Raw genomic sequence first — 15,037 nt, forward strand, 5'->3', positions numbered from 1 at the left:
TTGGACAATGAAGTATCATAGTTGTAACACGCAATCTTTAGAACATAAGATATATTTGTTGTTAAAAAAGAAAAAGCTTTTAAACATCTAGTTGTAAAAAAAATCATGTATATTAAGGACGTGTCAACCAGGATTAAGCACAGGAAGTTATTTGAACTGACATGATTTATCATGTAATGCTGTCATTATAATGTTATATTTAACATTGCGATACAAGCGAGAGGTTTGGCTAGCCACAAAACCAGATTCAACCCACATTTTCTTTCTCTAAAACATTTCCTGTACCAAGTCAGGAAGATGCAACTGTTATCGTATACATTTGTTTAGTTTGTTTCTGTAAGTGTTGCATTGTCATTTTTGTTTATTTGTGTATTTCTCTGTCCTGAATGTCCTTCCTTTTTTTGTATTGTAGTCCTGTCATGTAAAGTTGTTATGTTTGTGTTATATTTAACGATGCCATAAAAGCGGGAGGTTTGGCTAGCCACAAAACCAGGTTCAACCGACCATTTTCCCCCTAAAATATCCGGTATCAAGTCAGGACAATGGCCATTGTTATATTATTATAGTTTGTCTGTGTGTGTTACATCTTAGTGTTGTGTTTCTGTTGTATCGTAGTTCTCCTCTTATATTTGATGTGTTTCCCTCAGTTTTAGTTTGTAACCAGATTTGTTTTTTTTTCTCTCAATCGATTCATGAATTTCGGACAGCGTATACAACTGTTGCCTTTATTTATTAACCAGTCTCATGGACTCCTTAAACAATTGTTTGCCTTCTATCCATAGAATAACCTTTGCACTTTTCCATCGGATTCATCGAACGAAATGTTAAATCGAACGTGACTGTATTTATAAACACCCGCAAAGCCAAACAAACTTATAGATTAAAATTGTATACGCCAGACGTGTTTTTTGTGTACAAGACTCATAAGTGATGGTCGAATTTATAAAAGATCTGATTTTCTGTTACGCTTCCGGGTAAAAGTTATGGTCCAGTATTTCTTGACCTATGGCTTTGCACCATTCTAACCTTCTGGTGTTTTTTTATAAATGTTATACACAATCATTGAGGTCAAGAAGTTCTCTGATGTTGTGATTGAATTAATCAAAACTATTAGCAAAGAGTGTGAATAGATCTATCAAACAAACAATTCAACTTACCAGAAACAGTTTAAATGCACGAGAAATAAGAGAAACCATGTTTTTGCGTCCTTTAGTGCTGTCAGTAAAAGGGATAAATAGCACTGAAGAAATAAATGTAAGTCGTAGGGATATAAAACATTGACAGGGAATATAAACCCATTCCCATGTAAACCGACACCAACTTAAAAGATATATCAAACTAGAGTGTCTTTCAACATCATTTACCATTCTGATCTTCGTATTTTTGTGGTTCTTATACCTTGTCGATGCAACCAATCAAATTGCAGAATTAACCCTCCAGTATAAACCTTTTCATTGTTTGATTGATATTTTTGTCCTGAATCATGGCTAGAAATACTTTTGTTAGTCAGTACATTGTAAGTGTTATATGTTTCCTCAATTTGGACACCTACATGTATGTTCATTGTTAAAAGCCTTTTATATACTGTGTCCATTCTTCCCCGCCATTTCAATAAAATGTTAATATACTTTTTTTATTTTATTTCTGGGACATTCACCTATTTATTTTCAAAGCTTATGTCATAGATTGCTGGATATTACATTAACAAAACGGGATTAAATAAACAAGAAACAGAGAAACAGATTGTAATTCACTATTGTTCTACTAATCGATTACATAATTCTGTAAAAGACGACGTTAGATGCAGATTGCATTTATTTGGATGTTCCATCTCTAAGAATCGGAGTGATTCATCATCTATTATTGCTCTGACGTAATCTGGATCCCTCTATGAAAGTGACATATAGAAAGAAAAATACATTGTACACCGTCAAGTGAATCAATATCATTCCGTGCAGTATTCATAAAAAATAAGCCAATTTTCAATTACATCTTGTTTTCTGTATATGGGAGTTCCAGCTGATTTACAGAGTAATGTAATTTGGCGTCAGAATTCAAATAGAAAATTGCAATGTTTTACAGACCTTTTTAACGTTATCTATAAAATATTATACATACGGCTAATGACTTGGTCAGCGAGGAAAAATATATCATATATACATTGTGATTTATACGTTTTCACTTTGACGTGGATTTGGAAACTTCTTTTCAGTCTTTTGAATGAAACAAGATATGTCTTAATGGATTTTTGCAATGCAAAATACCAATTAGCGCTATAATTTATCAACATGACGTGCTATTGATATTGCACATAAAGGCAAGAAAAGGAGGTACTTTATTATAGTTTCAGAAAACCTTCCGCTGGTGAAAATAGTTGTCTGCAGCTCAATTAATATGATGGATCATCACATTACAATGCATTGATATAAGGTCTTGATTAATGCCCATTTTGTTTTTAACATGTTCTTCGACTTTCTTGAAAAACTTCATTGTTAAAGATTTTATAAACACTCATATGCACTAAAATAATTAAAGTCCAGTTAGATTTACCCATAGGTATACATGTAGTACCACGTAAGGAAAGATAAAAAAAAAAAAAAACATATTTAAATAAAATTTTTGCTTTTAAAAATCTATCAGATTTTGAATTGGTTGAATTTCAGAAAGAAATTGTAGGATCTGTTATATTATAGGTCATCATTTTTGGAACCAAAATATGCTTCTCATTTTAGGTTATTTTGTGTCACATATCTTCCTTTTTTTCTATAATTATGTTATTGTACAAACCTGGCTTTCAGATATATATTTGATTGAGCATTCCTAATTAATTTAAATCCTTAAAAGCTCTTCTGACAAACGAATATAAAAAAGAAGATGTGGTATGATTTCCAAAGAGACAACTCTCCACACGAGACCAAATGACACACAAATTTACAATAGGTCACCGTACGGCCTTCAACAATGAGTAAAGCCCATACCGCATAGTCAGCTATAAAAGTCCCCGATATGACAATGTAAAACAATTCAAACGAGAAAAATAACGGTCTTATTTATGAAGTTTATAATTGTTTGCATTGACTTAATCGGCGCAGCTGTCGATTGACTTAGTCCCGGATGGCATATCATCAGCTACTTTACTTTACGTGGTTCTGATACTATGCCTTTGCATATAAAAACGATCGCGATGCCATAAGTATTACCCGTATCGTTCCCTATGATTGACGGGTATACTGGTACATAGTTGTGTGGCCATGCACTTGAACTTCTCCCTTTGGGCAGTAAAACACATGTATTGCATGCTTAAGAGGGACGTTTGTTTAATGAGAAATGTATACTTACATTGAAGACTTGTTGGTGACATTCTGTTGTTGTTTTTTCTATGGTCGGGTTGTTGTCTCTTTGATACATTCCCCATTTCCATTCTCAATTTTTTACATTATTTAAATAATATGTTCGCAGACATGTCCGGTCGGTAAATTGGACATCAAACCCGATGCCTCGTGTAGCGAAATTTAAGCTAAATAAATAATAGAAGTTGTTTGATCTTTGGTTAACATACAAATTACTACTTTTATACTGAGTGATAGGATAAATTTTCCGAACTTCATTCCTGCTGACCAACTTTGCAGAACCCATCTTTGCTAGCCAAGGGTCAAAATGCAGTCCCCCCATCTCCACGTGGAGAGGAGGGGACAGTGGATCGTGACCCTTAGCTAGCGAAGATGTGCAGAACCTCCACATATTTGAGTATTTGTCTTCTTGAATGAACACGAAACATTTGACCTTGAAAAATAAATCACTTATAAGTGTACATTTAAAATAAAATGCGAAACTTTCTACGTCAATTTCCTGTCGCAGTTTAACTTAGATCGATTTCATTAGTGTTAAAGGAATTGTGTAGCACTTATATGGGTATTGCTTTCAAATTTTTAACTCTTGTTTTCTGAATCCGACATTAATTCGGATATACTTTGTATGTTGAAATCCGTGCATGGGAAGCATATAAGCCAAAGTCTGAGGGCTCTTAATGTGCTTTGAATCGACCGTTTAGTACCTGGTTTGATGATTTGTATTTCTTGTAATTCATTGAATCTTTCGAAACCCACGCTACCATGTACATGTTTTAGAGACAAAGGACAAAAGGGGGGGGGGGTAAATTTTGGAGATGAAACAGATCTTGTAGAATTTGACTTTCCGGAGCAATTAACTTTGTCAATGTATACATCCAACCAGCGAATTCTTCAACCAGCGAAAAGATTCCTTCTATTTTCATTTAAAAATGACTATCCAATTTCATTAGCAAATCCGAGAAACTTATATAACGCGTTTGCATTTGAGATTTGTACTTGTTTAAGCTTCATTAAGCTTTATAATAGGTTATGTGTACCCAACACTTTGAATAACATCTTACATTTAATACATAACTTGTTTGCGGTTTTTGTTTGTGGGTTGAGTGTTTTCCAGTCATTTAACATTGAGCATTTTATCCTAAAATCATTACAGGAACTCCTTTTTCAGAACGTGGATTTGTATAAGCTTTCTCCGTCTTCATATGGATGATCAAAATACAACGTATAACGTATGCTTGTTTATAGACTGAGAAGTAAAATATAATTATGTTTGTCGTATTGTGTAATCTTATTCTTGGAGCATATTGTCACTTACACATGCTAATTTATGTTTGTCCATCATTCGCTGGGGAAAACAATTTAAACTTATAACATGTCTATCACATTGATGACAGAGAGTCCGTTCTAATATAAACACAATTTTAAGTGTCATTAATACTTTATTTAATTGAATCTTAAATTGCTTAAAATCCAGTTGCATTTATTTCATGCAATTTCAGGGCGAGAACAAATTAACAATAACTACATTTTTGTACGTTGTAGGTCCTTGGGGGCAGAAGTTTTGCCTTTCAACCTGCTACCTTAAGAGTTGTTGAAAGGGTTTTAACGGAATAAAAAAGAACATCGATATTTTAAATGCTCTATTCTGTCTCTGGCAGTCTTTCTTGTTTTATTGCTGTGGGGAAAGTTACATGAAATATATAAAAAAAAAGAGTATTACATAACAATGCAGTGAAGCCAAGCTCACTAGTTATCAAACAAAATTCAAAGATCAGCATACATAATTAAAGAAAGAAACAAAGTATACATTTAATGTCGATATACACTTCTTCACTGCTTGAAACATTATTGCTAATTGAATTATATACAGCAACTTATCATTTTCTGTATAGATTTTTGTAACATCAAGCAAAAACAAAATAAAAGCTTATTTGATACATGTTACTTTGGATAGAATAACTACAAAATTGCATTAGTCGGGTTTCAATGGTAAAATAAGCAAAACGCTGGTCATGATGATGCCAAGATATCAGAGACTTGTTAGTTATGTTTTGTTTTTTGTTCAGTTATTATTGATTCGTTTTGGTGATTAGTAGATGGCCTTCATTTAAACTTTAATAGAAAATCTATATGGTATTACAAAGGATTTTTGTATTTAATTTTTATATAAATTTACAAAAGAAAGTTTTTATGAGAACAAAAACATTTCAATTAAAAACGATCGTACAGTGTTGTAATGAGATGATTCAAATTCATGAAAGGAGAATAAAAAATATCGTTCATTATAGAAGTTGATAGTGAAATTGGAAAACTATAAATAGGTTCAATTCGCTTAACGATCTTGCACTCAAAATGAATTCATACATAAAAATGAAGCTAGCAAGCAGCATGGTAGCGGAATGTAAATATCGTTAAAAATCTATTCTTCTCAAGATTATTAAAGATAGCATATATAAGCAGGAATAGATGTGATTACAGAAGTATCATTTCTGATCAATAACCTATAATATCTTGATCAATCACTGTTTGCATTTCTTAATTGATGTCTACATTTTTCTTTCGATGCTAAAGGGATGTTCTCGATGATTACAAATAGAGAGAATGTTTTGAGTATTGGCAACACTGCTATTTTACACAAATTGAACTATTTGCCGTAGATACTGAGGATTTATCAATATATTGAAAAGGATAATCAAACAACGATGTGTGTTTCTATTCAAAATAAAGTTGGAAGAAAAACAGATATACAAATATTATGGTGTTCAATTGTAACATAGCGACCATAGGAATAATGTGAGATATCAACTATTAATTAAGGTAAATGATTAATTTGTATACTTGATTTTAATTAGAGATCGTTGAAGTTTCCGATAGTTTTATATATAACATGCTAGCTTTTCTAATGATTGCAGTATGATTTTTTTGTATAGCAAATGGTATGCTTCAAAAAAGTTGCAACAATGTAAATAAATAAATAGTATTAAAATGGTTATTATTGAAGAATATATGTGCAAGACTGAAAATGATATGAGACTTATTCAAAATTGCAATTTCGTTTATGTGAATGTTCTACCCAAAAGTTGTATAAATATATCCCCCTTTATATATACAAACATCAACCTGTTGCCAAACAAAAATCAAGAAATGTTCACTGTGTGACAACTATTAATATGATATTTCTTTTATTTCTTGATTTAACCCAAAGTCAGAACCTCTGTTACATTTATCTTTCTTCAAATGTCACCAATTATCGGAGACAGAAAGCAAATCCATGGTAGACTCGATTAGTTCCAATTAATATGGACAGTGCCAGTCTTTAGTACTTACATTATGATATATTGACGTTTATTACTTACATGAGCCACCATTGTTATTATTCATGACCATGTAGAAATACGTTGACGTAATACGAATTATAGAAAACTAGTGTTTTCTAGAACGATTCCAGTCAGAGAAGGGGAGGAGGTATAATAAGTGACTTATCTATTCATCGTAGTTTATTTCCAGACAGTAGATAATAGTAGTTCTTTTAATCAGCTGATTGAAGATGGTATATTTTTGGTGGTCATATTTCATTGTTACGTGAATTTCTCGCTACATTGAAGACCTGTAGTTGTTGTTTTTTATATGGTCGTGTTGTTGTCTCTTTGACACATTCCCCATTTCCATTCTCAATTTTATTAAGTAACCTTAATATGACTGGTGCATGCATTTTTGCACATACTCCCAATTACGGTTGAACTCTGTCAGATGTAAATATGAAAGATCACGTGTTAATACGTTTGGTCATGGTCATGATTTCTTGTTTGAAGAAAACACATTTTAATGCATTTCAATATCAATAAGTTACAAAGCAAAAGGTAGTGCATATGACGTAGCAACATTTTTACGTCTCGCCTAAATATAAAAAAATGGCATTTCTATTATTTCAATATTTATTTGCACGACCTCCTGTCTATTTTGCATTAATATTTAGAGAACATTACTATGTACACAGCTGCCTGTGCTTGTGTTGTTTCACAGAAGATATTAAATAGAGAATTTTCTTGATAGCAGATACGATATTTATATATACGTTTAATTGGATATCAATATAGCAAAGGTAAATGTATATACTTTGTTTATTAAAAGAAGAGAACATAAAGTCTATTGTGAAGGTCAACGCTATTTTGAAGGTCACTGTTGATCTATTTTTGAAAGTCAATAGCAGACAACAAAGAACAATGGTTTCTGTAATCGTAGTAAAGTTTAATCAGCATACTATCATTGCTATTAGTCTACATGAAAGAGAGGGAATATATCAATGTTTTTACAACAACCAGAATAGTTAAGTCGTTTTAATTTGCTGCTTTACGATGGCTACAAGGAGAGGTAGGGTGGATTATTGAAGGATCTGAATTTATCGAGTTGAGGTAACAAAAAGATAATCACAAGACCAGTTAAAACAAACAACACGGTACACCATGACAAAAGATTTAAAATAACAGAATAAAAACAACTCACCTAAACGTTGTAAAAATTTAAAGCTTGAGCAACAACTATTCGTATTTATACGAAAACTGTTAATTGAAAACGCACATTGGTTTATATGTTTATCTATATCTCTTGCCATTTTATTCGTTTTCATTTAAAACAGGGGAAATACACCTACATGTGCAGATCATAATTATATCAATTATGCTTTTGTTTTTAGTTTGAAACGTCCTAAAGTATTACTGACTTATTGAATCCACTGTGTTGTTTTACTCTAGTCATTTGGAACCCTTTGTAGCTTGCTGTTCGGTATGTGTTACAGCTCCGTGTTAAAGGCCGTTCTTTGAACTATAATTGTTAACTTTTTTATACGTCGTGACTTGGATACAGAATTGTCTTATTGGTAATCATGGCATGTCTTCTTATTTATAATATTACATTTTTTACACGAAGAACACTCATGCTTTTCTTTTAGTTTTACATACTTTTACGTATATAAACGGATATTTAAATGTTCAACTAAATAATTATTCCCCTGCTTGCAATAAAATGAAGTTTTTTTTACTTCTAGTATCAAGTAGAGCAACAAAAACAATAAACAATTGCGGCCTATAATGATATTGATGTTGTGGCTTACTTCCAATTTGTTTATCCATCAGTTCCCATTAATCGATATTAACAAGCAGTTTGAAATTAATCACCGTCCAATATAAATATCAAAGTTTCTAAACCATGCGATTATCGATGAACTGCCACTATCCATGAGGCTAACAGTCCACTCACTCGTAACAGACATCTTGCGATTACTAGATCTACAATTATGACTGCAGAGTGGGGAAAATTTCTGTTTGGAACTCAAATTTTATTATTCATTTGTTTGTGAAAAGATTAGTTGATTATAGACGAAGGTTAAGGGTGTACAATTATAGGCTAACATTTTCTAAAATTTTAAATCATTTATCATACTTTTTTTGAAAATCTTGACATGAAAAATAAAATCTGTTAAAATTGATCTGAAGGAATGTCGCTTCGAGTTTTAGAGAAAAAATAAGCGAAAGGTATGGTCAAGACTGCTTCACCTAAAACATCATATCGAAACCGAGCATGTGAGAATAATTTTACCATAATTAAGATTTCAGTAGTTGACTATAAAAGTACTTGTCAATTACGATCCAACAACATGTACATTTTAATACGTTACATAAGTCAGCGTTTTATAAGATGCAAATTTGATTTGAACAAACTTGTATAGTGCTTTAAACTGACTACGTAATCTGCATGTACATGTTTGTGACATACTAAATGTATGATAATGTATCATACTGTCATTAACAAGTCTCATTGGTGGCTTTTTACTATTTTCTGGCATTTGGGCGGGTAGTTGTCTCTTTGGCGCATACCCCGTTTCCTTCTCAACTTTATCTTAGGAACTTTAGTAGCTGAACAATTACCGTCTTCCAGTGTTGAGGGTGAATGGTTTTATTAATATTTTTTAATTGTGTAGCCAAAGTTTTTTTAATTTGTTCATTGAAATTCAGTGGCGCATAAAAACGAGATTACTTGGCTTAACAACTTGTGGTGCATCTCCATAAAAAGAACAATCTTTTTTTTTGTATTTTGTCGAGCAAAAATAAAGTCTGCTACATACATAAACCCTGGTGTATTTGGGTTTTTTTTTTTTCTTCAAACGTTAAGATTATTTCAATTATTGAATTTCTAAAATCTTGGAAAATAGTCCATGTCTGTGCAATGTTAAAAAGAATGCATTAGCCGTGACGCTTTTTTTTTCTTTTTACGAGCAGAAAAGTGTCCGTTTATTAAAATATAAATAAGGTAGTCTACAGTATGAATCCTGTGACTTTCCGTTTTTAATTTTTCTAATAGCTCGGTATTTTTGTGATTTTACTTTTAAGTAATAAGCTTGTCTACGCGTTCTCAAAAGTCCGCGCGACAAATGTAAAACAGGAAACGTTCCTTTGGATACAATCGTTGTACAACACAGTAGAATCCGGTCTGATTGGATACGTATGTTGCAGCAAAAAAAAAGAAGATAAACAAGTGAAAATCAAAAGCTTATGAACGTCCACCTTTGCATCTTGCAAATAACTGTTAATTTTAGTTACTTTTAATTTTATCAATTCGTTGGCTGGTTGACTTGATGAATAGATAAGAAGGACAGTTTTGAAGTAACACCCACTGCCATTTTAAAGTCTTATCAGAAATTGGGTAAAGTAGCTTTCTGTAGAATAAAAATAAGACCAAGGCAATTTAGCTATATGTTTTATCCTGACAATGTGTTTTAGATTTAATTACTGAAATTATATAACTCCCAGTAATTGACAGTTTGAGCAGTCCCCACCCACCAAGAACTGAAGATAATATTCAACAAAAACATGTAACGATGAATTTCAATTAGTATTAATACTGTTTTAAACAGCCTATGTTTGCTTTCATATTAACAATTCAATATTTTATTTAACTGATAATAAAAAGTTGCAGACCTCCAAGAAGACGTCATTTAATTATATTTCTTATCTCGATATACAAATGTATATATAGCAGAAGCATAATCAATATATACTATAAAAAGTTATATAATCATACCAATCGATGGCAATAAAGAACATTCTGTCGACCACTTGCCCCTCCAATGACTTATAATGACGGATTATTTTATCGCTAGTTTGGTTACCGTTGGTTAGCAAACTTTTGAAAATAACACTTTTAAATTTGATGAGTCCGAAGCACTTTTCTGGATTAAATCCAACAGAAACTCTTAAACTCCAAAAAGTGAAAAAGAATGTATACTCAAAGAGCTTTTAATTATGATTAAATGACGTAAAAATAATGTCCAAATCTCATTTAAGTCAACTGTGTCTTTACGCGTGTTGGAACCTTAGGTCTTGATAATTACTCAAGCTACATGTATGACCTTAGAATTTAAAAGAGATCACGATTTATAAAACAGCGCTTAAGCACTAACTAGTAAGTTGATGATACCCTTGGGGTGGGATTTACTTCATGGGAATGCTCATACAAGAACATTTAAACGCCAATAATTGACAAAAAACTTGTTTACTTAATATTAAATTGTTTCCAAACATTCTCAGAATTTTATCGCATCCAATTGGCCTAAATTAACATGTTTACTCAACGACAAAAACGGCACTTCACTCATATATAAGGCTAGATTCAACTTGTTGAATACAGTACACATATAGTACAATAAGTTAACCAAAAAAAACTCATCAAAGATACTGTACCACGCTTATGACTAGACATGGCATTCGTCTACATTCGACTCTAATCAAAATCATGTTGACAATTCATAGGAAATCAAGAAATGATTTGTAATATACGGGTAATCCCTTTCTTGGAACCTAGCCAGACATTATTTTTTATCTGAGATATATAATTATTCCAGAATGTCATGAACTTCAACTAAATCCTTCTATCTAATCATCGGCGTACAATATAATTGGAAAAGAATGATTACAAAAATTTAAGGAATAACATTAATAAAATACTTTTTCTAGCACCTGTCTTGTGAATCAAAGTTATAAATTTTAGGGAGTAACCACAGCAGCAATCCTAATTTATGATCGTTCCAAGTAACAATACAACAGACAGCACAGCTTCTAAAAGAAAAAGACGGAAGATAAAACACCTGCACAAAAAAATACTGCAAATGTAAAGATCAATCAGTTATTGTAACATTCAAGTTTTATATAATAATTGTAAATGAGATATAAGAAGCGAAATATAATGTTCGAACAGAAACATACCCAAGAAATGTTGTATTCATTAAAGAAATAGCATGATTTCTTTTTTATACCTTAGAATAAGAACGAAAGTATCATTATTGACGTCTCTGACGATTTACATCGATTTTTAATATTTTCATTCTTCTACTATATTTTTACTTACCTCTTTTCGGAAATAATAATTTTCATAGATATATCGCATTTAAAAATAAAAAAGCTCGAGTGTGTCTGCAAATCATATGCAATGTTTTACTGCTGTTGGCTTAGATCCGATGTTGATTTAGAACAACTGTTGACCAACTTTGTTTTCCAAATGGTGTCATTCACCGAATATTATATCCAGTGTTCTATTTTATGGCATTATTTAAATGATACATTATTTCTGTAAGTCATGATAGTACCAGTATATGATTTTTGTGTTTGCTGTTATACATTTAATATACTAAAACTCCCCTTGGCATACATGACCATATGAGGTTTTGGCTTTTCAGAGTAGTGGGCTTAGGTTTTTATTGTCTCATTATCAGTTAAGTGCGTGTATGTATATTAGCATAGACACATCACCGAAAAAAGAAAAACTGTTTTATTTCTATGAACTCTTTGTGTGTTATTTGTTTCGAAATGTTTGTGCTGAACATAAACTTGAGTGTAAACAAGGAACAAGAAAGAAAGTTCAGGTTGTTATGTTTGCTAGGTTTAACCATAAAATCAAGTTAACATTTGTTTTATATCCCTTGAAAGAGTAACAATAGCTATAGCTAACCAAATAAATAACAGGACGGTTAACTTGCTGTCTGATCTGTTAGCACTTATATTTACATTTATAACTAATAAAGAATTCATTGTCACATAAAACAGAAGCAAGTTTTACCATTTTTTGAAATGCGAACTCGAATAGTATAGTTGTAAAACTTTGATAGTAACTGTTTTTGTAAATTGTGGTTTGAGTTCATAATTGATTTTCAATTTTTAAATGACACTGAAAGACTATGCAAGGGAAATCTATAATCATTCATACATGTGTACATACATGTTCTGCGCATTTTGACAATGCGCGCTTTGATGCGAAAAATATTTGAAAATCAAATACATTGTACCACATAAAAATTGAAAAGCCGATAAAAACCAAACAGTACAAAACGTGGAACCAAGTAGGGCAAGGAATAAGAATTTTTCATGAGGGAGATGTATTTCTTAATTTAAAGCATTTCAAAATTGCAAAAACAAGTTTTGATATTATACCATTCGTATTACCATGCCAGTATCAAAGTACCACCAACAGCGATCGTTTTAAACTACAGTAACTGACCATAACAATCATCATTATAATCAGTCTTTAGTTACATCGATACGACATTTTCTACTGCTCTCCTTCGCAATATTGTATCGCATTACGAAATCTCATGCCGTTTTGCAGTGTAAATATCCAGTAAGATGCAGCTTAAGTGTAAATTCGTTGTAGTTTATTTCAGAATCAATATTGATTAATAATTAACACATCTGCATCAACAGGAAATATCTATCAGGAGTCCAAAAATAGTCACAACGCAAAAAAGGTGCGGTTATAGATTTTTCCAATTTTAATAGACAAGGAGATTCGTCTTTTTCTTAATTGAATCTGTTGCTGTAGAACGATCTATCGACGTTGTATAAAATGACTACTAGGAAGATATTTGTTCAATGCAATGTTACTTGCTGAGAAAAACAACTTTCTAATTATTTTCAGTTTCAATTGGATATCAGGTGACGATTTCAATTCGATTAAAATTATGAGTATATAGGCCACTGAATTCACATATTCTTTTCTAATTTATTGTTCTGCAATGTTAAGTAACATACTATTTTTAATTCTTCATCAAAAAATTGACAATAAAAATTACTTAATTGCATCCCTTTAACAGATATTAACTTGTTGTAGAAATCTGATTCTTCAACAAATAGGAATTCGGCTTAAAGTACAGTTTCGCACTAAGCTGTTAACGGATACATTTTTTATCAAGTTAACAAGTTAAGGGATTGTCCTATAACTCTTTATTTTCCTCTTTAGTACTTATGGAATACTATTATTTCTCATTGTTGTGGGTGATAATTTGGGGAGATTTATGTAGTCGCTAATCAAAGCCAATATGCCTTTTTCTGTTATTGTAATGTAGTGCTGTACAGTTTTCAGACATTGTACTCGATCGAGCCACCATGTACTATATTAATGCCATAAGTGTATGAAATCTTTCAGGAAGTACAAGAACCCGTCTTAAAAGGACACATCAGAAGGATTAGATTTGTTCCTGTCCTTTTTATTGTAAATATATGTTCTTTACTGTTTCTTTGTTTGTCCACTTCATATTTGCTTACTTCATTAACATATTGCGTCCTGTGTGTTTATAACTGAATATGTTTTATATACCTCGTTTAATGAAGAATTGTAGTGTCATCACGAAATTTTTTGGTTTTAGTCATCGTTAGATTGTTATCCCATTGATGCGTATTCCATATCTTCTTCTGTTTATATTATGCTTGTACCATAAGATCAAGTCTTAAAAGCCATAAATATAAAACATTTGAAAGCATAAATGGTCCTTAACATGCTGAACAACCAAAAGCGTCTAGGTCAACCTTGATTCTGAAGTTGCAACCTTAATGGCGCTACATGTTTGACCCCACTTCACTTTCAATGTGCAAATCAAAAGTCTTGAGCCTGCTGTCTGCCATACTTGTTATTTGATCTATGCTTTGTAATTAAACCTTTGGGTTTTTCTCGTTTGAAATGGTTCGCATTATGTCATGTCGAGCCTTTCATAGATGACTGTATATATATTATTACGGTATGGGTTTTTCTCGTTTGAAATGGTTCGCATTATGTCATGTTGAACCTTTCATAGATGACTATTATTACGGTATGGGTTTTGATCATTGTAAAACATTGTCGTTGTTAACATCCACGTCATCGTGACTCTAGTGAATCATTATTTCATTGGCAATCGTCTTATTTTTATAATGTTGTTTTGCTTAACGGAGTTTTAACGTGCTAGTTTACAAGGTGGTTATCTGATCTAGACCCAAGTCGGGTTTACAGTGTTCCTTCGGGACAAAATCGTCTTTATCTTTTGTAATTAAAACAAATTAGACTTCTTCGCGTCTAACTGTCTGTCTATATATAAACGTGGTAATTTTATTATTCTAATTCTAGCATTAAGAATTAAAGATCATCCGACTTTTGATCGATATATCTCTTGAAGTCATCATATATGCACAGGAATAGTTTTATCATTCAAACTATCAATCCTCTGGTAAAGCAGTGTCTCTTTGTTCTGACATCTCCTTAAATGCGTCATTTCAGAGTGGTTTTGTTTTGCAGTTTTGGAGAAAACAAGTTACTTTAACATTAATGGAAATGTCAACTAAAACAATCAGGAGACATGAATCATGTTATGTTAATAAATTTCTAGGTGA

The 15,037-nt window shown here is 31.8% G+C and overlaps 1 protein-coding gene across 1 annotated transcript in view; it reads left to right on the plus strand.

The window, feature by feature from the left end:
- The first annotated feature begins 5,925 nt into the window (after positions 1 to 5,925).
- The window catches only part of LOC134716247 (potassium/sodium hyperpolarization-activated cyclic nucleotide-gated channel 1-like), a 101,597-nt gene continuing 92,485 nt past the window's right edge, over positions 5,926 to 15,037 (plus strand). The window contains exon 1 of the mRNA XM_063579122.1: positions 5,926 to 6,167. The gene's annotated coding sequence lies outside the window, so the exon portion shown is untranslated. The remainder of the gene's footprint in view (positions 6,168 to 15,037) is intronic.

Source organism: Mytilus trossulus, chromosome 4 (assembly GCF_036588685.1).
Source record: "Mytilus trossulus isolate FHL-02 chromosome 4, PNRI_Mtr1.1.1.hap1, whole genome shotgun sequence".
NCBI lineage: Eukaryota > Metazoa > Mollusca > Bivalvia > Mytilida > Mytilidae > Mytilus > Mytilus trossulus.